The 23,512-nt window shown below is 43.5% G+C and overlaps 1 long non-coding RNA gene and 1 other non-coding gene across 2 annotated transcripts in view; both read right to left on the bottom strand.

Moving 5' to 3' along the window:
- Nucleotides 1-12,604: 12,604 nt before the first annotated feature.
- LOC110142773 (uncharacterized) overlaps nucleotides 12,605-23,512 on the bottom strand; it is a 37,354-nt gene continuing 26,446 nt past the window's right edge. Inside the window, exons 4-6 of the long non-coding RNA XR_002315407.2 lie at nucleotides 15,747-15,905; nucleotides 14,189-14,414; nucleotides 12,605-13,056 (exon numbers count right to left, since the gene is read on the bottom strand). This is a non-coding gene — a long non-coding RNA (uncharacterized lncRNA). The remainder of the gene's footprint in view (nucleotides 13,057-14,188; nucleotides 14,415-15,746; nucleotides 15,906-23,512) is intronic.
- TRNAR-CCU (transfer RNA arginine (anticodon CCU)) lies at nucleotides 17,682-17,763 on the bottom strand. The gene has a single exon. It is a non-coding gene; the product is annotated as a tRNA-Arg (tRNA).

Below are 23,512 nucleotides of genomic sequence, written 5' to 3'. Positions count from 1 at the left end.
TCTGGGAAGGTGGGGGTTTTGTTCAGTCACTCAGTCATGTCCCACTCTTTGCAACCCCCATGGACTGCAACACGCCAGGCTTCCTTGCCCTTCTCTATTTCCCAGAGCCTGCTCAAACTCATGTCCATTGAGTCAGTGATGCCATCCTACCATCTCATCCTCTGTCGTCCCCTTCTCCTCCTGCCCTCAATCTTTCCCAGCATCAGGGTCTTTTCCAGTGAGTCGGTTCCACGTATCAAGTGGCCAAAGGATTGGAGCTTCAGCTTCAGCATCAGTCCTTCCAGTGAATATTCAGGGTTGACTACCTTTAGGATGGACTAGGTTGGGAGAAGGAATCAAACTCTGAGGTCAACACATCCTGCCAGCTCTGCAAGAAGGGGCTCTAAAATTGTCTTATAGAAAATAAAGCCTTTTCTCCCTAAGTTGAGTTCAGGAACCAACAGTCATTCTAAGGACAGATCATGTTTATCTCAGAGAATGCACAGATGGACTTGATGTGAATTTATTAAGGGAGACTCCTTCTTCGAAGAAACATCATGCTTCTTTAGGTGATGACTTCTGCACGACCACCTTAAGCCACCAACACAGCCCCGCCGTGCACACCACACAGGGCCCAGACTCATCACCTCTAACAGAGCCAGGACCCGGCGTCGGTCACCTCAGGGTAGGGAACGCCTTCTCATTTCACCCCAGAACACTTCCAAGGCGTTCCCCTCAACGCATATGTTGACTTCCTCTTGAGCCCGGCCGCCATTTTGCACTTGGTTTTCTTGGGCATTCTTTCCCCATCATTCCCCTGCATCTGGCCCTAACCACGCCCTCTCCTCACACTCAAATTGCTGTAATATTTTCATATCATTGACCTTTCAGCCCGCAGGCTCTACTCATGAACTTATTGTTTTAATCACAGTATAGTTGCTGTGCAACGTAGGTGAGAAGCTTCCTAAGTGGCTCAGTTGGTCAAGAATCTGCCTGTAAAGCAGGAGACACAGCAGACTCGGGTTGAGAAGATCCCTTGGAGAAGGAAATGGCAACCCACTCCAGTATTTTGATGGAGGAGCCTGGTGACCTATATATAGTCCACGGAGTTGCAAGAGTGAGACACGACTTAGTGACTAAACCACCACCGTGAGTGAGAGGGTATAATACAGGGCCACTGGCACTGAAGCCCATGCACTCTGGAGCCTGTGGGACACAGCCAGAGACTTTGTGCACCACAGCGACAGATTCCACAAGATACAATGAAGATTCCATGTCCAACAACCAAGACCCAACACAGTCAAATAAATAAACACAATAAATTTTTAAAAATTAAAGAAAAATGTCTCTGATCTTCCGATGCAAAGAGTGAGGGTTAGATCTCTGGTTGGGGAACTAAGATACCACATGCCGCATGGCATGGTCAGAAAAAAAAGTCCAAGAACATGTTAGTTCATTGAGGTAAGCGTGCCAGGGAAATGATAAGTGAGGAGCTATAAGCGCTCAGGCAAAGGTGCATCACTGACCACCCAGGAGAGATTAGAAGTGGCGTTGTAGGGAGAGCTTCATCTTGGAAAAAAAAAAAAAAGATTGTAGCATACGGTGGTGGTGCCAGTGATAAAGACCTGCCTTGCAGTGCAGGAGATGCAAGAGACTGGGATGCGATCCCTGGGTCAGGAAGATCCCCTGGAGTAGGAAATGGAAACCCACTCCGGCATTCTTGCCTGGAAAATTAAAAAAAAAAATCTATGGACAGAGGAGCTGGTGGGCTACAGTCCACGGGGCTGCGGAGGGAACAACACAACCGGGCGACTAAGCACATACACACGCAACACGCCATGCAGCTGACCAGGAGACAGACACCCCACTCCACGGGCACAGGTTAATTTCAACCACCGTGGGAGAGTGGGAATCATAGAAATTCTAGGAAATGTGCCCCTAGTGTGGTCTAGCTTGGACTGAGACATCCGCGTGAAGGGGTTAAGCTGTAATTAAAGGCAATAGTTACAAGTGGCCATCTTCTTGTGCCCCAGAAAGGATGAGGACTTAAGCCCAGCGTATCTTAAGCAGGAGAAGGATATTACCAGAGGTGCCTTCCTGAAAGGCCGTGGATGAGAGGAACAGACCCCCACAAACAAGTCACCGAGGAAGGCACAGCTGGGGGACAGTCACACACAGACTGCAGGGGTGAGAAGAGAGACTGCCAACACGGGTTTCTTAGGAGGATGGATTATCTGACCTTGTGACGCAAAGCCGGGCCAGGTGGAAGGAATGAGAAGCATGTGAGATTTCCAATTCAAATTCTAAGTGAGAGAGGGCTCCTTCCACTGAGTCAGGAGACGCCTTCTCGGGTTGGAGGAAGTGCATGCTTTCAGGGTGGAAATGTCACTGCCCAGGTGGTGGTGGCCTTTGGGAAGCGGTCTAGACATCATCTGGAGGGTAGGTGTGACTTTCAGATTCAAAGTACAGGTTTGAAGTCGTCAGCAGAGAGGTGGCTGTCTCCAGGGCTCCGTGCAGCCCTCAGGCAGAGACTATGAAAACTCAAGACCCCATGGAGTGTTAAGTGAAGCTCAGGTCCCTAGCGACCCTGGGACCCTGTATGGCTGAACAGGACACAAGCTCGTGAAGCCCACCCTGCTGGGCAGGAGAAGGGAGACTCTGGGAAGGCCAGAGGCAAAGGCGGTGCTTTGGGAGACGAAGTGGGAAGGATGGTGGTGAGCTCCAGTGATTTAAATGGGCATTGAGGATCCATCATAAGTTGGCAGAAATCTTTACTGTCTTAAGTATGGGTTTCTTCTCCCAGGAGATTTTGAAACAAAGCCTGCATTAGACTATGCCATTTATTAAATCCCCAGTCAGAACAGGCATTAGACCAACGATCGGAGCCTCCCAGGAGAATCCAGTGGCTGGTACTATAACAGTAGCCTGCAGGCACAGAGAACGGAAGGCTGACTTCCCCCACATGCTGGCATCTGGACCACCGAGGACCCCGGCCAGCATCCCGGCTCACACACGGGGCCTGTAGGATGCAGAGAATTCACCTCCATCCGAGATCTGGCCCTCAGCTTTATAAGTAGCAACTTGGGGGCAGAAGCACATTTTCCAAGCTCATTAGACTAGAGCATAAAGCAAGAAGAATGTCAATTTTAATAATTTCAGAGGAATAAAACTGCCACACACACCCAGCAGGACCAGTACGTTCTGTCCCTATGGTTAAGCTATAGGAAAAACCAGCTTATAATCAGAGGCCTTCTCACTGAGATACTAGGAAGGATTACTGTGTGGGGACACCATTGGTTGGTGTGTGCCACTGTCTGTAATGAGGCAACTTACTCATTAGCTATGAGGATTTATTGTTGCAGAAGCCAAAATACTTTGAATTGGCAAACCTATTGGGGGAAGCCAGACCATGATCAGAATGTTTTATTGTAAACACAGACTCAGAACCATGCAGTTGGAAGAACTGGGTATTTTCATGGCTTTGGGCAAAGAGGCACCTAGTTGTCCGTGCCCATAGGATCATTAGGACCACAACATTTGAGGCTACTCAGCCACGCTCGCATCCATCAGCATCACATCTGGGACACATCCCAGTGGAACTCAAAAGTTCCCCAGCCTGTACTATTCTTTTGTTCAGTTCAGTTCAGTCGCTCAGTTGTGTCTGACTCTTTGCAAACCCCATGGACTGCAGCACACCAGGCCTCCCTGTCCATCACCAACTCCCAGAGTTTACTCAGACTCATGTCCATTGAGCCGGTGATGCCATCCAACCATCTCATCCTCTGTTGTCCCCTTCTCCTCCTGCTTTCAATCTTTCCCAGCATCAGGGTCTTTTCAAGTGAATCAACTATTCACATCAGGAGGCCAAATTATTGGAGTTTCAGCTTCAGCATCAGTCCTTCCAATGAATATTCAGGACTGATACCATTTAGGATGGACTAGTTGAATCTCCTTGCAGTCCAAGGGACCCTCAAGAGTCTTCTTCAACACCACAGTTCAAAGGCACCAATTTTTTGGCACTCAGCTTTCTTTATAGCCCAACTCTCACATCCATACATGGCTACTTGAAAAACCATAGCTTTGACTAGATGGACCTTTGTTGGCAAAGTAATGTCTCTGCTTCTTAATAAGTTGTCTAGGTTGGGTATAACTTTTCTTCCAAGGAGTCTTCTAATTTCAAGGCTGCATTTGCCATCTGCAGTGATTTTGGAGCCCCCCAAAAAATAAAGTCTTTCACTGTTTCTGCTGTTTCCCCATCTATTTTCCATGAAGTGATGGGACCAGATGCCATGATCTTAGTTTTCTGAATGTTGAGTTTTAAGCCAACTTTTTCACTCTGCTCTTTCACTTTCATCAAGAGGCTCTTTAGTTCTTCTTCACTTTCTGCCATAAGGGTGTTGTCATCTGCATCTCTGAGGTTATTGATATTTCTTCCGGCAATCTTGATTCCAGCTTGTGCTTCTTCCAGCCCAGTGTTTCTCATGATATACTCTGCATATAAATTAAATAAGCAGGGTGACAATATAGAGCCTTGATGTACTCCTTTCCCAGTTTGGATCCAGTCTATTGTTCCATGTCAAGTTCTGACTGTTGCTTCCTGACCTGCATACAGATTTCTCAAGAGCCAAGTCAAGATATTGCCATATCTTGAAGAATTTTCCAGAGTTTGTTGTGATCCACACAGCCAAAAGCTTTGACATAATCAATAAAAAGAAATAGACGTTTTTCTAGATATCTCTTGCTTTTTCAATGATCCAGCAGATGTTGACAGTTTGATCTCTGGTTCCTCTGCCTTTTCTAAAACCAGCTTGAACATCTAGAAGTTCACGGTTTATGTATTGCTGAAGCCTGGCTTGGAGAATTTTTAGCATTACTTTACTAGCATGTGAGATGAGTGCAATTGTGCGGTAATTTGAGCATTCTTTGGCGTTGCCTTTCTTTGGGATTGGAATGAAAACTGACCTTTTCCAGTCCTGTGGCCACTGCTGAGTTTTCCAAATTTGCTGGCATATTGAATGCAGCACTTTCAGAGCATCAACTTTTAGGATTTGAAATAGCTCAACTGGAATTCCATCACCTCCACTGGCTTTGTTCTTAGTGAAGCTTCCTAAGGCCCACTTGACTTCACATTCTAGGATGTCTGGCTCTAGGTGAGTGATCACACCATCGTGACTATCTGGGTCATGAATATCTTTTTTTGTATAGCTCTTCTGTGTAGTCTTGCCACTTCTTAATATCTTCTGCTTCTGTTAGGTCCATACCATTTCTGTCCTTTATTGTGCCCATCTTTGCATGAAATGTTCCCTTGGTATCTCTAATTTTCTTGAAGAGATCTCTAGGCTTTCCCATTCTATTGTTTTCCTCTATTTCTTTGCATTGATCATTGAGGAAGGCTTTCTTTTCTCTCCTTGATATTCTTTGGAACTCTGCATTCAAATGGATATATCTTTCCTTTTCTCCTTTGCCTTTAGCTTCTGTTCTTTTCTCAGCTATTTGTAAGGCCTTCTCAGACAGCCATTTTGCCTTTTTGCATTTCTTTTTCTTGGGGATGGTCTTGATTACCGCCTCCTGTACAATGTCACTAACCTTTGTCCATAGTTCTTCAGGCACTCTGTCTATCAGATCTAATCCCTTGAATCTATTTGTCACTTCTACTGTATAGTTGTAAAGGATTTTATTTAGGTCATACCTGAATGGTCTAGTGGTTTTCCCCACTTTCTTCAATCTAAGTCTGAATTTGGCAACAAGGAGTTCATGATCTGAACCATAGTCAGCTCCCAGTCTTGTTTTTGCTTACTGTGTAGAGCTTCTCCATCTTTGGCTGCAAAGACTATAATCAATCTGATTTCAGTGTTGACCATCTGGTGATGTCCATGCGTCCATTCTTCTCTTCAAGGGACACTAACAACATATCCATGTGAGATTCAGTCCATCAGACTCTGTTGTTCAATAGAAACACTTTACTAAATATACAGAAATGAATTCAATCTAGTTTAAAACTTCATTCTACAGGCTCAGAAGTCACACAGATTGCTTTGAAGTGAAATATCAGTTGCTTAGTCATGCCCAACTCTTCAGGACACTATGAACTCTAGACCGCCAGCCTCCTCTGCCCATGGGATTCTCCAGGCAAGAACATTAGAGTGGGTTGCCAATCCCTTCTCCAGGGGATCTTCCCCAACCCCGGGATCGAACCTGGGTGTCCTGCATTGCAAGCAGATTCTTCACCATCTGAGCCACCAGGGAAGCCACAGTGGTCATTTTGCACACCGACACTTGGCTTAGTGAGATCCTGACACTAAACATTTAAAGGAGGAAGTCATTCCCTCCTTTTCTAAGAGAAAGTGGGTGCGTCATGTACCTTAAGGCCAGAAGACTTAAGAAATTCAGCACAGGAGTCAAGATTCAAAGCCTTGTGTGGATCCCAAGCTGTATTCTTTCCTCTGAAGCAGTTGTTGGCTCTATTAGGTTTGCTAAGATGGTGGCTCTGTTTTTTTCCAGTTCTAAGAGTCTGTGGCTTGGGAGGATTCTCTGCTCGGGGACCATGAGTATGAATGACTGGGAAAGAAATAGAAGGGAGAGTCTATTCTCAAGGGCTTATTTAGCTTTCAGATCTGTATCCTCAAGTTCTGATTTAGATTCGAGTCCAGGTTCTGGCATTTTTGAATCATCAGTCATATTTTAAGTTACATCAAGAGTAGAAGTGAGGGCCATCCCTGGCGATCCAGTGGTTAAGACTTTGTCCTCCAAAGCAGGTGGTGCAGGTTTGATCCCTGACCGGGGAGCTAAGAGCTAAGAGCCCACGTGCCTCCTGGCCAAAAAACCAAAACATGAAACAGAAGCAATATGGCAACAAATTCGATAAAAAAAAGACTAAAAATGGTCCACATTTAAAAAAAAAAAGAAGTCTTAAAGAAAAAGCGCATAGAAGTGACCCTCAGAGCTATGATCAGGCTGCCCTTCGGTCTCTCTTTCTCTTTTCTGCGTTCTCCCAGGGGTTTTCGGGGATGATCCCCAGTCCACAGCATCAGCACCACCTGGGAACTGTTAGAAGTGGAAAGCCTTGGTCCTAACCCCCTTCCACTGAATGAAGCTCCAGCGCAGGACACGCTGGCATGTCTCAGTCAGCCCTGCACGGGCGTGGGTGCACACTCAAGTTTAAGAACTAGTGCCCTGGCCTCTGGATGTTCTACTAACTAGTAACATTTTAATAAGAAAGATAAGGGCAATTACCATTGAGTTTTTAGATGAAGGTATGGTTATCTTGAAGGATACTAGGTTACAGTTGGTTAAAATAATTTAACCAAGATAAGCTGCTTGCTTTCACTTAGAGGGTCCCTGACCCACATTATCTTAGGCAAAGTTAATATGCTAGAAAAGTCCCCCGACACTATTTGAAAAGGCTCAGATAATTTCCTGTGAAAATATATCAATGGGTTTAAAAGAAACCTGACTAGATTGATCAAACGAAATAATTTAACATCCTCTGATACCCCTTTTCAACATCCCTCCTCTGAAGCCTCAAAGACACTGATCCACGTAGTTTTATGTAAAAAGGTCAAACTCTGCATAAGCTCGCCGAGGATGACCATGAATAGTTGCATTTTCACCCACAGGAGGACAAAGGTCCTCAGAAAATAAGAAACACGAGTGACACCAAAAGTGGTAATTTAATATCATGTTAACTCATTCTGTACGGTACAAGGTAGTGCTGCATCGTGGCAAAGACACGATGCAAAGTATTCCCATATGATTTTAGGACCATTAATATGAGAATTCCATATTTCATAACATCAGCAAACCAGATGAACCTCATCCACTTAAAGTACAGAACAGTGAAAAGAACAAATGTCTTGTGAAGAGTGGAAATGAGAACAATGTGTGTGAGGTTAAACAGTGGAAATAGGACGCGGATGCCGGGCATGAAGTCATTATTTCTGTAGCACCGTTCCTGTATTTAGTTTACAAGCATGTCAGGGTGTGCAGTCCAGGCATATTTCAGAAAGGAAGCCCCCGTCTATATGACGTGTGGCCGCCGACAATGCGAGCTCCATAAAAGGCTTAAGACTGAAACTTTGAAGAGAAAGCTTTTCTGCCCCGAGTATCCATACGTGAGGCATGCCTGTAACCCATTTAGACCACTGTGAGCTTTTAGGAATCAAGTTTGTCTCCAACTATGTGTTTGAGAAGACTCTTGAGAGTCCCTTGGACTGCAAGGAGATCCAACCAGTCCATCCTAAAGGAGATTAGTCCTAAATATACATCAGAAGGACTGATGCTGAAGCTGAATCTCCAATACTTTAGCCACCTGATGCGAAGAGCCAACTCATTGGAAAAGTCCTTGAGGGTGGGAAAGATAGATGGCAGGAGGAGAAGGGCATGAGATGGTTGGATGGCATCACTGACTCGATGGACATGAGTTTGAGTGAGCTCCAGGAGATGGAGAAAGACAGGGAAGCCTGGCATGCTGCAGTCCATGGGGTCACAAGGAGTGGGACATGACTGAGGGGCAGAATGGCAACAACAGTCACCTAAATTTCCATCTCATAATCCCTTTATTTAGAATGGAAATGAAACCAAGCTATGAAATTTTAAATTGCTACCACAATACATCAGCAGTAAACTTGCTCTAATTTTGTTTTTCTAATCTAGGTTGAACAGATCAGTCTGGGTGTTCATTGGAAGGATTGATGCTGAAGCTGAAACTCCGATACTTTGGCCACCTTGTGTGAAGAGTTGACTCATTGGAAAAGACCCTGATGCTGGGAGGGATTGGGGGCAGGAGGAGAAGGGGACTACAGAGGATGAGATGGTTGGATGGCATCACCAACTCGATGGACATGAGTTTGAGTAAACTCTGGGAGTTGGTGATGGACAGGGAGGCCTGGTGCACTGAGGTTCATGGGGTGGCAAAGAGTTGGACATGACTGAGCGACTGAACTGAAGTGAATTGAACTGAATCTAGGTTGACCTCATGTTCTAGATATTTACTGTTTAGGTAAATGATATGTGAGATGCTGTGCTTAAGTTCAGAGTTTGTTTTTTCCCCTCCTTATGTGAGCTTTTGAAATAAATGTTATGAAGAACCCTTAAGTACTCAGTCGTACAGAGAATATAACACTGCTTCATAGGAGTGGAAAATTCTAGACTGTCTGGTGGTATCACAGATTAAGGCCCTGGGGCTCAGGCAAGTAAGTGACTTATACAAGCCCACAGAGTTGGATAGTTAGATAGTTAGAGCCAGGATGTGATCTTCAATCTAATGACTAAGATAAGTCCATGCTGGGGCTTTTCTGGGGGCTCAGGGATAAAGAATCTGGCTGCTTTTAATTCATAAGACATTAAAAGGGGGTTCAGTCTCTGGTTGGGTAAGATCTCCTGGAGAAGGGAATGGCTACCCACTCCAGTATTCTTGCCTGGAAACACCCATAGACAGAGGATCCTGGCAGGCTACAGTCCATGGGGTCACAAAAGAGGGAGACATGATTCAGTGACTAAGCAGTAACAGAACCCCATGCTCTCCCCTCCATTGTGGATGCTTCAGACAGAGCTAATATTCAGAAGGGAAAGTTGGAGACTGTCTCCCTGTAGGACAGCCTTCTGGAGGGCTCCATGGAGGTGGGTCTAGCCCAGCACTTAAGCATTAGGTAGTGTTACAGGCTGAACTAGCAGCTCAAACCATAGTTTCTGCCAGCACATGTCTTGTTCATACCAGTTGAGGGGCTGGGCCATCTCCAATCATGGCATCCATGTTGGCGTCGCTTACTCTGCACTTCTGAGCTGGGGTCTGATGGCTGGCCATGCCAGGTTCCTAGGCACTGGTTTAGATCACAATGGGGCCCTTCACCCCTCTGGAGTTCTCCCCTCTGAGTTTTGGGAACCCGTTCCCCTGCTCCTGGCCTGTAGGTGGCTTGTGATCATGACTGTGATGCTGTCTTCACTCAGAAGTATTTCCATGTTTGGAATTTCTTCTCAATCTTTTCCTAAGTCTTTTTTTTTTTTTTTTTTTTTGGAATATTGTCAATGGTGGACAATTTTCACACTTTATTTCTGAAAGGAGAAAGAAAAAAAAAAAAAGACAATGACTATTCAGAGCCAAGTGTGGTGAGGAGAGTGAGTAATGGAGCTATGGAATGCTACTCTGGTTGAAATAGGTGCCATCTGCAAAGAAATAGATAGATTGTTATTCAGCTCATAAACTGACTCTGAAAGCAATTCCCAGAGAAGACATGAGTAATATCATTAGACAAATTCTAAATCTTAAGGAAGGTATTTGAAGGACAGTACTTATTTGCATGGATGAGTTTTGAGGCTTTGTTTGAAAAACTTCAGATTCTACCCACAAAGACACACATGATATATTGACTATTTTCAGCTCATTCATTTGCATCCTCACTTCCCTTGGATAATTTCCATATACCTACCTGCTCAGCAAAACCAAACGTTGACACCTTGAAACATTAAAATAGGATTCAGTATTGAACCGAGTAGTAGCTCTGAGCCAAAAAGAGATAGATTAAAAATATTGGCCTTACCCACTCCTATAAACCCAAGATTTATGACAAATCCAGGTCATGCTTTCCAAGTCTGTGCTTCAGTAAATCCAAGTGCCAACATGTGACAACCCAGTCAACGATATTTACACAGGCTTTCCCACTGGTGATTTGTTAAGCTACATCACACACTGAGGTTGGTAAAGTGAACTGATCAGCTTGTTGCTTCAGTAACAAATAGCCAGCCTGCCCTTCCACGGGGTTCCCTAGACCCAACCCAAGATCAGAGCCCTGGGAGCAGCCTCAGTGTTACCTGAGTCAGCCCTTCCCAAATTCTCCCTCCTGTGGGTTCCTCAGAGACCATCCTGAGGAGTGGGTGATGATGGGATGAGAGGATGGAGACAGAGGTTGGTTGGAATATGATTAAAAATGTTACATCACCTGACTCAGCAAGGTATTAACAGCTATAAAACATACAACAGCTAAGTAAATAAAACTGTAGTGTCTTCTTTCTAAGGAGAGGGCTTGCCTTGTGACTCAGCTGGTAAAGAATCTGCCTGCAATGCAGGAGTCCTGGGTTCCATCCCTGGGTTGGGAAGATGCCCTAGAGAAGGGAAAGGCTACCCACTCCAGTATTCTGGCCTGGAGAATTCCATGGACTGTATAGTCCATGGGGTCACAGAGAGTGGGACACGACTGAGTGGATTTCACTTCACTTTCTAAGGAGAAGAACTTCAATAGGATCAGTTTGTTTCCTCAGAGTTCCTAAACTATTATTTAAATAGGCAACAGTGCCTTCTTCAATTTATTTATAATGATTTTCTTTTAGGTTTCCATGCTTATTTTGCATACATTGGAACCAGTTATCATTTAGTTTGGGTATACCTTCTCTTTTGACAGTGATGATACCCCTTCTATTTTAAGAACACTAAATTATATAATATGGAATTATAGGTATAAGATTATAGTTAAAAATAATTGTATTCAAGTGCTAATGAGACATGCACTATTTCTTCTGAGTCACCAGCATTTATGTTGATTCATAAGTAAAGTCAAAACAATTCCCCAGTACTATTCTAGAGGGCAAATGAAAGGAAAAAATTCTACATTTCCAGTTAGAAAAAGCAACTTCCAAATCCACTCCCCTAAAAGGAAATAGTACTTTAATTTGACTGTGACTTGTCTTTGCTCTTCCATACACAGGATTTAAAAGGAGAATTTTATATTTATGTACTTTGCTCAAAAGTTTATTCTTTTAGTTACTAAACATAAGTATTAAGACAAAGAACTGTGTCAGTTTTTCCTGTAGATAAGATATTAAAACATCTTTTCATAAGCTTTAATTCTCATGAAATTAAGATTCAGTCACATACTATTACAATATGGAATTGTGGGTTTTCCCTCGATGTTTATACCTTACTTGGTCATCTTTTCAGTTTCTAATAATCATTTCCCAAAGATACTACTGGTTTTAAACCTACACACTGATACAGAATTAAGAACAAACAGAAATGAGTTTGCATCCTTAAGGAGAATATTATGTGTACTCAGACTGAAATTACCATGTATTTGTAGTAAAGATAAGAATATTCATTTGTAAGATACATGAAACATTTTCTTTTCTAGTTATTTTCTTTCAGCTGTCCTAGGTCTTTCTTGGGGCATGCAGGCTCAGTAGTTGTGGCAAATGGGTTTAGTTGCCCCGAGACACGTGGGGACTTCCCAAACCAGGGATCAAACCTGCATACCTGCATTGGCAGAATTCTTTACCCGTGGCCCACCAGGGACGTCCCCTTGAAACATCTTTAAACAGGCAAATCTGATAGACCTGCTGAGGTTTAACCCAACATGATTCAGCAGCTTGTGTTTCTCTAAGAGGCAGAGGGTATTTTCTCCGTTTTTAGTATCCAATTATACATCTGCCATCTTTTGAGGCCTCAGTTCTATATTAAATGGAGAAGTTCCAGTGGCGCAATCAGTTAGCACGCGGTACTTATGTTAAATGGAATACTCATTTTTAGCTTAAAATTTTTTATATGACTTACTCATGCTTTTCATATGCTTGTAAAAAATGGGCTTTCATTAATGGGATAAAAGAGAACATTAAGAAGGGAGATGTGTCCCCACCGGTATGTAAAAGCATTTAATTCTATGTGAAAATGACATTATAGTGGCTCAAGTCAGACGTCTGCAGGACTGAACTGCAAGGGCAAAGGGGTTTCTGTGCAGTTTTCACTCCTTTTTTGGCAGAAGCTTCAGAAGCCCTCTCTGAGTCTTTTCGGGTTGGATTTGAATCAGGGATCTGACTTGTATCGCATCAGCTGGAATCAGTTTCAGGTCTTAGCGGTTGTCTTAGGAAGCGGGCACTGGATGGAATGGTGCCCCCAACGGGCATCTTTTTGATGGAATGAGAAAGAGGCAGAGAAGCAGGAAGCCTTAGCAGCTCACGTTGAGAGAGAGGAGAGGAAGGACCCTCTGTGAGGAAGGACACAGTTGCTCAGCTGGTCAGAGACACACATCATGTGATGATCATCCTTCCCAGAGCCAATCCAAGAAAAGCCACGACTCATCACTGGGGAAGAGCCTAGAAAAGACAGATGGAAAGTGAGACTCATGCTCGGGCGCTCATCTCAATGTTTTGGCTTTTTTCACTGTTGTTTTACTATTTCCTTGTGCCTTTATTTCCTTAAGGTACTTCTGACAAGCCAAAAAAGGGTATTCGTTCAATAGCCACACTCCACTATATATGGACCAGGTACACAAGCGCGTACTGTGCAGCACAGGGAACTGTATTCAATGCACTGTAATAGCCCACCACGGAAAAAGAATGTGAAAAAATAGTGTAACTGAATCCCTTTGTTGTACGCCTGAAACTAATATGACACTGTAAGTCAACTACACTTCAAATATATATATATATTCAACAGAACAAAAAGGTTGGGGTGCCCTATCCACCCCCTCCAACGTCTTGTGCCAGGTCCACTCCTGATACAGAAGAAAGACTGAGTCGGAGAGTTAAAGAGCCTCCTATCTTACAAGTAATACCCATGCGCTGCGGCTCCAGTATTCTGATAACTAAGTGGGTATCTTTGTTGTTGTTTAGTTGCTCAGTCATGTCCCATTCTTGGTGACCCCATACACTAGCCCGCCAGGCTCCTCTGTCCATGGGACTCTCCAAGCAAGAATACTGGAGTGGGTTGCCATTTCCTTCTCCAGGGGATCTTCCCGACTCAGGGACCGAACCCTCATCTCCTGCATTGGCAGGCAGATTCTTTACCACTGAGGGACCAGGGAAGCCATCAGTGGAATCTCCTTGATCTACAAACATATTCATCCACTGCGCTTCCCGTGTTCCAATAACTGAGTATCTGCGATATCTGAGTGAGACCACGTGGAGGATACATGCTTCGGCCGCTACTTCTCCGGATCTCTTGCTTGCATCTCTTCTATCCTCTCCCTCCCCGCCCCCAACCAATTCTTTAAACCATATCCAAGCCACATGAAAGAACCAATTCCACCAGGCTTCACTTCCTTCCTTCAACACCTCCACTAAATTACAATCAGAAACTAAAGAGTCCCAGATTCCTCTTCTGTATCCCAAGCCAAATTCCAGTTTCGACTCATATGTGGAGACTACTTAGGCATCTTGATTTCTTCAGATGGTTTTCTGACCCAGCTTCGTTGGAAATGACTTAGAGGTAAAACCTGGGACTGACCCTTTCACCCCGAGTGACGAAGCTCTTCAGAAGTTGAAGGGAGAGTCTCTCCAGCAGTTTGTGGTGAGGCGTTCTCCTTAATTGCAGTCTTTAAAATGTCTCCCTGAAGACTAATGGCTTCATAAATTGAAGTCTTTTCTTTCTTCATTTATGCTTCCAATAAATAGTCTTCTCATTCTTTGAGGGAGAGCTTTTGAATAGCTAATGTTTGGAAAATAGTCCAAACCTGTTTACATTAAAAAAAAAAGAAAAAAACATTCCAATGGCATGACATACAACAGTGTCTATGAAAAATTGATTTAAAAAATTAACTCTTAGATGACCTCTTTTATGAAAACTAGGATACATAAATGAATTTTAATGAGGAATGACACTGGGAAGTGAATGGAAAACTTTAGGATAAAACTAGGATAAATCATTGTATGGAGACGAATATAAAATTAGGTAGTTTGTCATGGAAAGAAGAGTTCTTTTGAATATGCTTGTTCAAACTCAAAAGGGTAAGGTTCCCCATCCCCAATCACTGAGACATCATCTATAGGGACCTCGGGAGATGCTCTTATCAACCCAAGCATATCACTGCAGCCTCACAGTCTTATTTGAAAGCTCACTTGTTTTCAGGCAAAAAGCACATAATAGCAGCTATCAACGTTTGAGGGAACCGGAAGATTTGAGACATCACAATCATTTGAATTTCAATTTTTCCATCTCCGGACTTGTGATGCAATAAAATGAAGCCTCCCACTATAGTCCAGTCCACTGCAAAGTCAAGCCCCAAATGGCTGAATGAAGATCTGAAAGGCTTGGAGAAAAAATAAATGAACTGCCTGCTTTTCATTACGCTTCCCTCTCAGGATGGAGATACATCTGGTTTTCTGATTACACTTTACCGTAGTAAAGAAAATTCTAGCCTAGCAGGTCAAACCAGCTGATGACTAGCCAGCTCCAATTACTGACCTGACCTGCTTCTAACCTCAGAGGAGGAGGGAAGGAGAAAGCCCTTTTCTCTCATTCTAAGAGACTGAAACATGGGCGTAGAAGGTTGTGGGGTTTGTTCCTTGATTAATTAAAGTTGCTTATTCAAATTGTGCTTTAGTACATGGTCTTTAATTATAAACAAAATAATGCCCGACTTCCTCCATAAAACACTCAAAGGCAAAGAGAAGGACTAGGACCCTTTTCTTCTTGTAATAAAAAAGACAACAAAAACACAGTGACTTCAATATGGCATTTGGAACTTGATTTGTTCTACTTAATGAAGAAAAGATAATAGTACTTCTCAAAGGAGACAGTGTCTCCTAAGATAAGGCTTTTTTGAGGTTTTTCTAAACAGGCAGTCTAAAAGCCATTTCTAACTTCCGAGCAAACTTCACTGTAGGTTTTGATGAGCTTTACTAAACAGTGCCTGTAGCCTTGTGTATTTTAAAATACGTTCATCTGATCTAACTTTGACTCAAAAAAAAAAGTCTTGCCATCACTTCCCAGTTTATGGAGGGATTACACGATAATTTAACACTGTTTCGGTAAAGCCTTTCAAAGAAATAGGAAAAATACCTACCTCCATGTTGAAAGCAGTCTATTCAGGCCAACGGCTCACAGCAGTATATACACAAACCCAATATTTCTATTTTTAGGTAACAATTTGAAATGTATTTTTAGATGAAGGTAGCTCTGTTTGTTTGAACCAGGTGAAGATGCCAATACTCAACTTTTTGACCTAAAAATATAATTTCAAATGGTTTGATTTAATTCTAAAGAGAACCAAATATAATAAAGTTACTATATCAATATATCTAAATAGTCATCTTTAGCATATTACCATAGGTGACTTTTGGAAACAGTTATTTTCTAACTGAGGAGGGTGATGAATTACCACAATCCTTTTAGCAGGACTTTGCAGCTTCCAGGATCTAATGCCTGATGATCTGAGGTGGAGCTGATGTAATAATAAAAGAAATAAAATGGGCAGAATAAAGGTGATGCACTTGAATCAGCCCAAAACCATTCCCACTCCTTGGCCCATGGAAAAATTGTCTTCCACAAAGTAGGTCCCTGAGCCCAGAAAGGTTGGGGACTGCTACTCTACTACATCAAGATGTAAACACTCTGAAAAGTGTTTTATGTAATACTTTACAAAATAAGCAACCTGATTCCTCCTTCTAGAAAGAGCACAGGTGTTCACTTGGATTTACATTTTGCATCATCCCTGTGAAGCAGGTTGTGCTTTGCCCATGTTACAGATGAACCAGCCAAGGAGAGATTGTGTACAAGGCAAGAGTTACTCTTTAGATCTGTTGTTGTGGAGTCCACTCCTAAAGCCTGGATTTATTTCCTTCAGAGTATTTAAAAGGCACCCAATAAATGAACACTGATGTTCTGGAAGCATTTAATGACAGTAGATTTGAAACAGTCCATAGATGCTTGCTTTATAGGCTTTTAATTAAATTAAGCCAGTAAAAATACCAGATGTGTGCATTCATTTTATCATATCTGGATGACTTCTCCCTTCTTTTTATTCTGGATTCCAGTGTGTATGTTTCAGCTCAATTTCAAACCATTTCTCGCTGCTTGTTACATACCCAGTGCCTCCTTGGCTGCTGTTAAGTATGAGGCATTACTGGGAAAAGGAGAACATGGTACTTCGTAGCTGGAATCTAGGAAGTCAGTGGAAGGACATTAACAGAAATGCAATGAACAAAATAAGCATAACATCACAGGATGAGTAACAAATCACTGTATTACAGAAAGCCATCAGATTCTTCTGGACAGTTGAGCGTGGCTCCTATTGAAAGACCCTCACTGCAACCATTTCTCTCATTTTAGATAAAGATGCTTCAGCAGAAACTCTGATCAGAGTATTCCTACATCCAACCAAACATTTATAATTAAAAGCTTTCCACCCGCCAAGCAGGAAGTTCCTCTCTGGGCTGGGTTCCTGCTTTTCATTCTGTTCACTCTGTTGTTAAAACCAGCAACAACCTTTAAGAAAAAGTCCCCTCCATCTTGCCTCCTGCTGCGCAATTCACAGCTTTTGTCTTTGTCCCCTCACGTCCCTCTATGAAAAACAAACTGCACCCATACTTCTCAAATGCTTGTCTCTGAGGATGACCCGCTTTCCCACCCGAGGTTCATGTAATCCAAAAGGAATGTTCCTTTTGTTGCATCGGAACTGAAATGTTGAATGTTTTCAATCAAACCTACATCCTTTCAGGCTCTCCGTGTTATGTCTAGCAGAGGTAGATGGTTCAATCCAGTTTAATTAACAATTATAATCTCAAAAATAGCAACATCAACTATGAAAAGAAATCACAGGAGATAGCATCACTGGCCTTGCGCATGCAGCAGGTAAGCCTGCCCACATCAATTCCAGCTTTGTTGTTGTTAAGTCATGCCACTTCTTTGCCACCCCATGGACTGGAGCCCACCAGGCTCCTCTGTCCCCCACCATCTCCTGGAGTTTGCTCAAATTCATGTGCAACTGAACTCAGCAAACAGATGAGGATGGGATTCAAACCCACACGTGCATGGCACAATGGATTAGGAGTCCATCGCCTTAAACACTAGGCCACCTCATCACACAATTCCAGCTTTAAGCATTGCTACTTCCCCTCTAGCTCTCTCTCCATTTTCAGGCACGTCTCCCTATAAAGGGCAGCACACTCACCGCTCACATCTCCACTCTCCCTAGACCCTTCTTATCTACTGTCATCCCACCCACACCCACCTCCCTCAGAACGGCCCTCTTGGAGACGGCCAGTGCCCTCTACACTGCTCAGCTCAGCGGGCTCTAAGCAAGCTGATGTCTGTCATCTTCAGCACAACACCTCTGTCACTAGTGAGAGGGCCTTCTAAGGGGATTCCAACTGCCTTAGTCTATCCAGGCTGCTACCACAGGAGACCGTGGGCTGAGACGCTTGTTAACAAGCTGCCTACAGTTCTGGAGACTGGAAGTCTGGGACCAACGTCCTGGCAGACTCAGTGTCTGGTGAGGACCAGCTTCCTTGTCCATGGATGCCTGTCTTCTCCATGTGTCCTCGCACACCGGTGCGCAGGGAGACTTCTCTGGGTCTCTTTTATGACAGCATGAATCCCATTCATGAGGACTTTGCTCTCATGATCTAATCACCTCCCTAGTCTCTTGATTTTGTGACTGCATGTGAAGCTTCCTCCACTAGAAGACCCAGCTCTCCTCATCTGTCAAGGGAGTTTCTACTAAGCATGTAAGCCTAGACTAAAAAGATACTTTGTTCAGGAAGTCTCGCTTATAACCACACCTGTACCCACTATGTATGTGTTAATGGCTCAGTCGTGACCAACTCTTTGCAACCCCATGGACTCCAGCCTACCAGGCTTTTCTGTCCAAGGAATTCTCCAGACAAGAATACTGGAGTGGGTAGCCATTTCCTTCTCCAGGGGATCTTGGTGACCCAGGGGTCGAATCCACCATTGCCAAGATCAAATGCTGCCTCCTCTAAGCTGTGAAGGCATGTTAAAAGCAATAGCTCCATCTTGGTGCTGACTGAGTTGTTACTGTTCATGTTTTGCCTCTTCTAGACCAAGATTTCTCAATCTTGGCACTGTTTTCATTTTGTACTTGTTAATCCTTTGTGGTAGGAGATGGTCCAGCCCATTATGAGACCTTTCACGGTATCCCTGATTGTTACTCACTAGACACTTACCCTAGTCCTGACAATCAAAAAATGTCTACAGACAGCGCCAAATGCCCCCCAAACCTGAACAATCACCCCCAGTTGAGACCTTCTGCTCTGGCCTGCAGGATTCACTTTAGGCAAAGCTCTCATCATCCTCATCAAGCATGGGATGTGGAAATGCAAGTAGTCAATGCACGTTTATTAAATGAAACCAATTTACCAGATGATGTCCTAAGCCTTATGAATCAACTATTTGAAGATAAATCTTGAAATGACACTAACTATGAATAGGTCATCCTTTGTGTATGGCATTGTGGACTCGTGAAAGGATATGATTGTATCTTAGTTGATTCACAAAAGATGACTCAGTTTCTGCTCTGAAGATAATAACTCATTATATAAAATAATTACTTTATGAAAGTATTCTATTTATTTCAGTGGGAAAACAGGCAATTAAAATCAGGATAGGTCAGCATGTCGTTTCAATTTTTATACAAAGAAAAGAACATCTTTGTAGTATGTATCATGTTTCAATTGATACTTTCCCCTGCATTGTTACATTAAATCTGGCTAAAGCGAGGAACTTGAGAGATAATGTAACACACTTGAAATACAGTCTAAATTACCTTACAACGAATCACTGGCAGTGACCCTTATGCTTTAAGATCTGTGCTTGATTAAAACTCGCATTTTAAACCTTAAATGAGGCCCACCAATTTCAAATCTCTTTCCTCCTCTTCCAAACCACACAACCAATTATATATGCATTTTCCTTCAAAAGCTTCATCTCTCAAAAGTATCCTGCCTGCCTTTATCCAAGGATTATGATGAGAGGCAAAACATGAGCTTGATTCTCTTCCGAGAGAACTAAGTAATTAAAAGTTTCACAAGTGGAGAATCTGTCCGTTAGTTTGGGACAAAGTTTGGCTTCAAGCAATGAACCAAATTAAATTAAAACCTACAAGTAATTGGTTGTAAGTGTGTATGTATTGAATCTTACCCCTGGTCCTTATTCTCCATAATCAATGATAAAATTCTTTTATGTCCTCTGAAATGGATTAACCAACTCAACAAGCCTGCCTCACTTTTCCCAGCTGTTGAACTGAAAGTTTTAGGAAGCCAAGTTCTGCATGGTCTGGTAGAACACAGTAACAGGAAGCCTTCTAATTTTGAGGTTAGTTACGTACTCCTTAGATAAGACCGAAGCATTCCCTGAGGCTGACAGAGTGCCTAGTCATCAGGTGTCACTGAGTGACATATTTAAGGCATATCTTCTTCTCTCCTTTAAAGATTTTTCAAATAATTTCACATTTTTGATCACTTAATGATCTTATTATCACCTTTAAGAATGCTTTAATTGATGTGCGTTATTCAAAAAGTAGGAATCTTAAAGATAGAAAGATCCCTTAGATTGCATAATTCTTCTAAAATAAGTGCACAACAGCTACCAAAAGTATGATAATACACGTTACCTCTCAAGTGTGTACACTTGAGGTAACGTGTATTATCATCCAATGTAATAATCTGAAAGTCAGGACACACAGCAAACTGAAGAAAGGATCCGAAGAAAATCTGACATAATGAACTGTTTGGTAAACCATCTCAGATCTCAGTCCCTTAAAACATCCTTGGGTCGGTCTAGATTTTTCCCACAATCCCAGAACGCTTGTCCAGTTAACTATTTTACATTTTCTGGAGTGTGGGAATAGATGATTCAAATTTCACACATCAAAAGTTAAACCCCCAAAGGGCTAATTAGAGAGTTTGAAATGGACATGGACACACGGCTATATTTAAGTTGGACAGCCAACAAGGACCTACCGTGCAGCACAAGGAAGTCTGCTCGTGTTAGGGGGCAGCCTGGATGGGAGGGGAGCTTGGGGGAGAAAGGATACATTATGTGTATGATCAAGTCCCTTTGCTGTCCCCCTGAAACTATCACAATATTGCTAATTAGTTATACCCCAATATAAAATTAAAATTAAAAAAAAATTAAACAGCCGGCTCCCTCCTGCCATCTAAGAGTACCTCCTACTTCTCAATGCATCCTTCATCTCAAGTGATTCGCAAGTACGTGGTACAGTGGGCCCCACCAGGAAAAATTAGATTAGTTCTTTGATTTATGAGAATGTCCTTAGTCTTAGAAAATATAGTGATATATTTAGGAGTAAAGAGCCATACGAAAGTAACTTATGCTCCAGGGATTCAGGACACAAATGAAATAGTTTATGTATATTATGTATATTTATACACACACACACATAATATATTATGCATATTACACTATAGACCCATACCAAGAAGGGCAGGAGAAGTGAAGCCAACAGGGAAAAATGTGAGCAAGCATCCCTTGAACTACACTTGACCCTTTCTATCAGTTTCAGGTTATTTCCTGGGGCAGTTTGTTGTTTTTTTTAATGGTTTTATCACCCACTCTTCTCTCCCTCACCCACACTCAGATCATCAGAAAAGCCATGCTGACTCGACTCTAAATAAGATCCACAATCTGGTCGTGTCTCCCCCTCTGCTACGCTGCTCCCCTGGCCTGAGCCCCAGATCCCCACTGCAAGAGCCTCCAGCCCAGCCCCGACCTCCTGCTTCTGGGACCAGCCCCCGAAGGGCCTCGGTTCTCCACTCACAACCTGCGCCTGCCTCACCGTCCCATCCCGACCACACTGGCGTGACCACCTCCTCTCACTTCCCTCCTCTCAGCTGTTTGTTTGGCTTTGCTCTTTCACCCTTCCCCAACTGTTCTTCCCCCAGGTGTCGACACAGCCGGCTCCAAGATCACAAGTCACCTCCATCAGCCTGCTTTCCCCTGAACGGCCTCTTCGCCTCACTCCTCTCTATTTCTCTGGACCGGGGGTGAGAACGCTTGTCCTTTAGGACCAGAGCCAATATTTTCAGCCAAGTGGCCTCTGCACAGTTACTCAGCTCTGTCCTTGTATTGAGGCGCCCCTGGTGGCTCAGATTGTAGAGTCTGCCCGCAATGCAAGTAGACCCAGGTTCAATCCCTGGGTCAGTCGGGAAGATCCCCTGGAGGAGGGCACGGCAACCCACTCCAGCATTCTTGCCTGGAGAACCCCAAGGACAGAGGAGCCTGGCGGGCTACAGTCCATGGGGGTTGCAAAAGAGTCAGACACGACTGAAGTGACTTGGCATGCACTCCGCATCAGGATACTTAGAGAACGTCAGTACATTTGTACTGAATGAAGGAATCAATTGTGACAAGACCAGGGTAAGAATAAAGAAGGCTAAGCTGTGGTTGGCGAGAGGAGCTTCCAGGGAAAAGGACACCTGATGAGTGAAGTTGCTAGCAATCTTCACCAATTACAGAAAATGGAGATGATAGTTCTGGGTGTGGTTGGTCAACCACCCCCTGGAGGGCTTTGTTCCACGGCCAATGTCCGCACTTTTCAGGAAGTTATAGCAGTGTCCAGGGCTTTAAGAGAAGTACAGCTAAGACAGTGAAAGGCAGGAAACTTGACATTTGAGGAAGAGTTGGAAAAACCTGATGTGTAGGCATTGAGGCTTAGTCTAAGAAAGCAGAGATTTACAGTAACATGCTCACGGTCTCCAAATACTTATAGTTGTCAGATTGGGGGATTAAATTCTCCCCTTTGCTCCAGAAATCAAACCACCTTGTGAACATTATAGACAGGTTGATCTTAGTCCAGTAGAAGGAAGAACTTTCTAGGGACTAGAGTCATCTGAAAACAGGATGAGCTGCCATCTGAAGACATGTGCTTCTCATCACCAGGAGTTTTCAACTACTTGTCAGGGCCAGCCTGGAGCACTTGGGCAGGAGGTCAAGATCTTTGCCCAACCAACCAAGGTTCCTCTAGACTCTGTGATCAGATAATTCTACAAGTCTAAAGGAGGAAACACATCCAGAAACAGAATTGATAAACCAATATGGCAGCTCACAAGGCAGCTTGGGTTATTAGGTAGGGCTCCAGACTAGTCCAGGAGACAAGCCCAGAGGGAACAGTTTCAACGAGTCATCTTGAATTCAGACAAAGCACAAAAGACGTTGGGGCAAAAAATCTTAGGACAAATAAGGATGATGGGTGAAAAGCCATGCTACAGAGAATATGAAGTCTTTCAAATGTTAGTTGTATGTGTGCGTGCATGCTAAGTCACTTCTGTCATGTCTAATTCTTTGTGACCCCATGGACTGTAGCCTGCCAGGCTCCTCTGTCCATGGGATTCTCCAGGCAAGAACATTGGAGTGGGTAGCCTATCTCTTCTCCAGGGCATCTTCCCAGCCCAGTATCAAATCCACATCTGTTATGCCTCTCGCATTGTCAGACACGTTCTTTACCATTAGCACCACCTGGGAAACCCAGGTCTATGTACAGACAAAGAAAAAGGGAAAAAATGAATATTATTGACTCCCATCCTGCGTCACAACCAAAGGGAGAGAAAGGAGAGGACTTCGGGCCACAGGCTTTTGTGATTGGTTTCCGAGGAAGCCTCAGAGAAGGGCCTGAGTTAAGGCCAGTCCAGCCACCAGACATCCCCATCTGTGTGAGGCAGGGGCTCCCAGCCCAGGCCCCCAGGAACCCAGCTCCACCTTAAAACGCCTGCTGGATGGTTTCCATCAATATCCCTGTATCTTTGCAGAGATCTTTAAGCTCTTCATAAGCCTTGCTCTCACTTTCAAACATCA

The sequence above is a fragment of the Odocoileus virginianus genome, chromosome 8 (assembly GCF_023699985.2).
Source record: "Odocoileus virginianus isolate 20LAN1187 ecotype Illinois chromosome 8, Ovbor_1.2, whole genome shotgun sequence".
Classification (NCBI taxonomy): domain Eukaryota; kingdom Metazoa; phylum Chordata; class Mammalia; order Artiodactyla; family Cervidae; genus Odocoileus; species Odocoileus virginianus.
The sequence above is the reverse complement of the archived record's forward strand: the minus strand, read 5'-3'. Positions and strand labels throughout refer to the sequence as shown.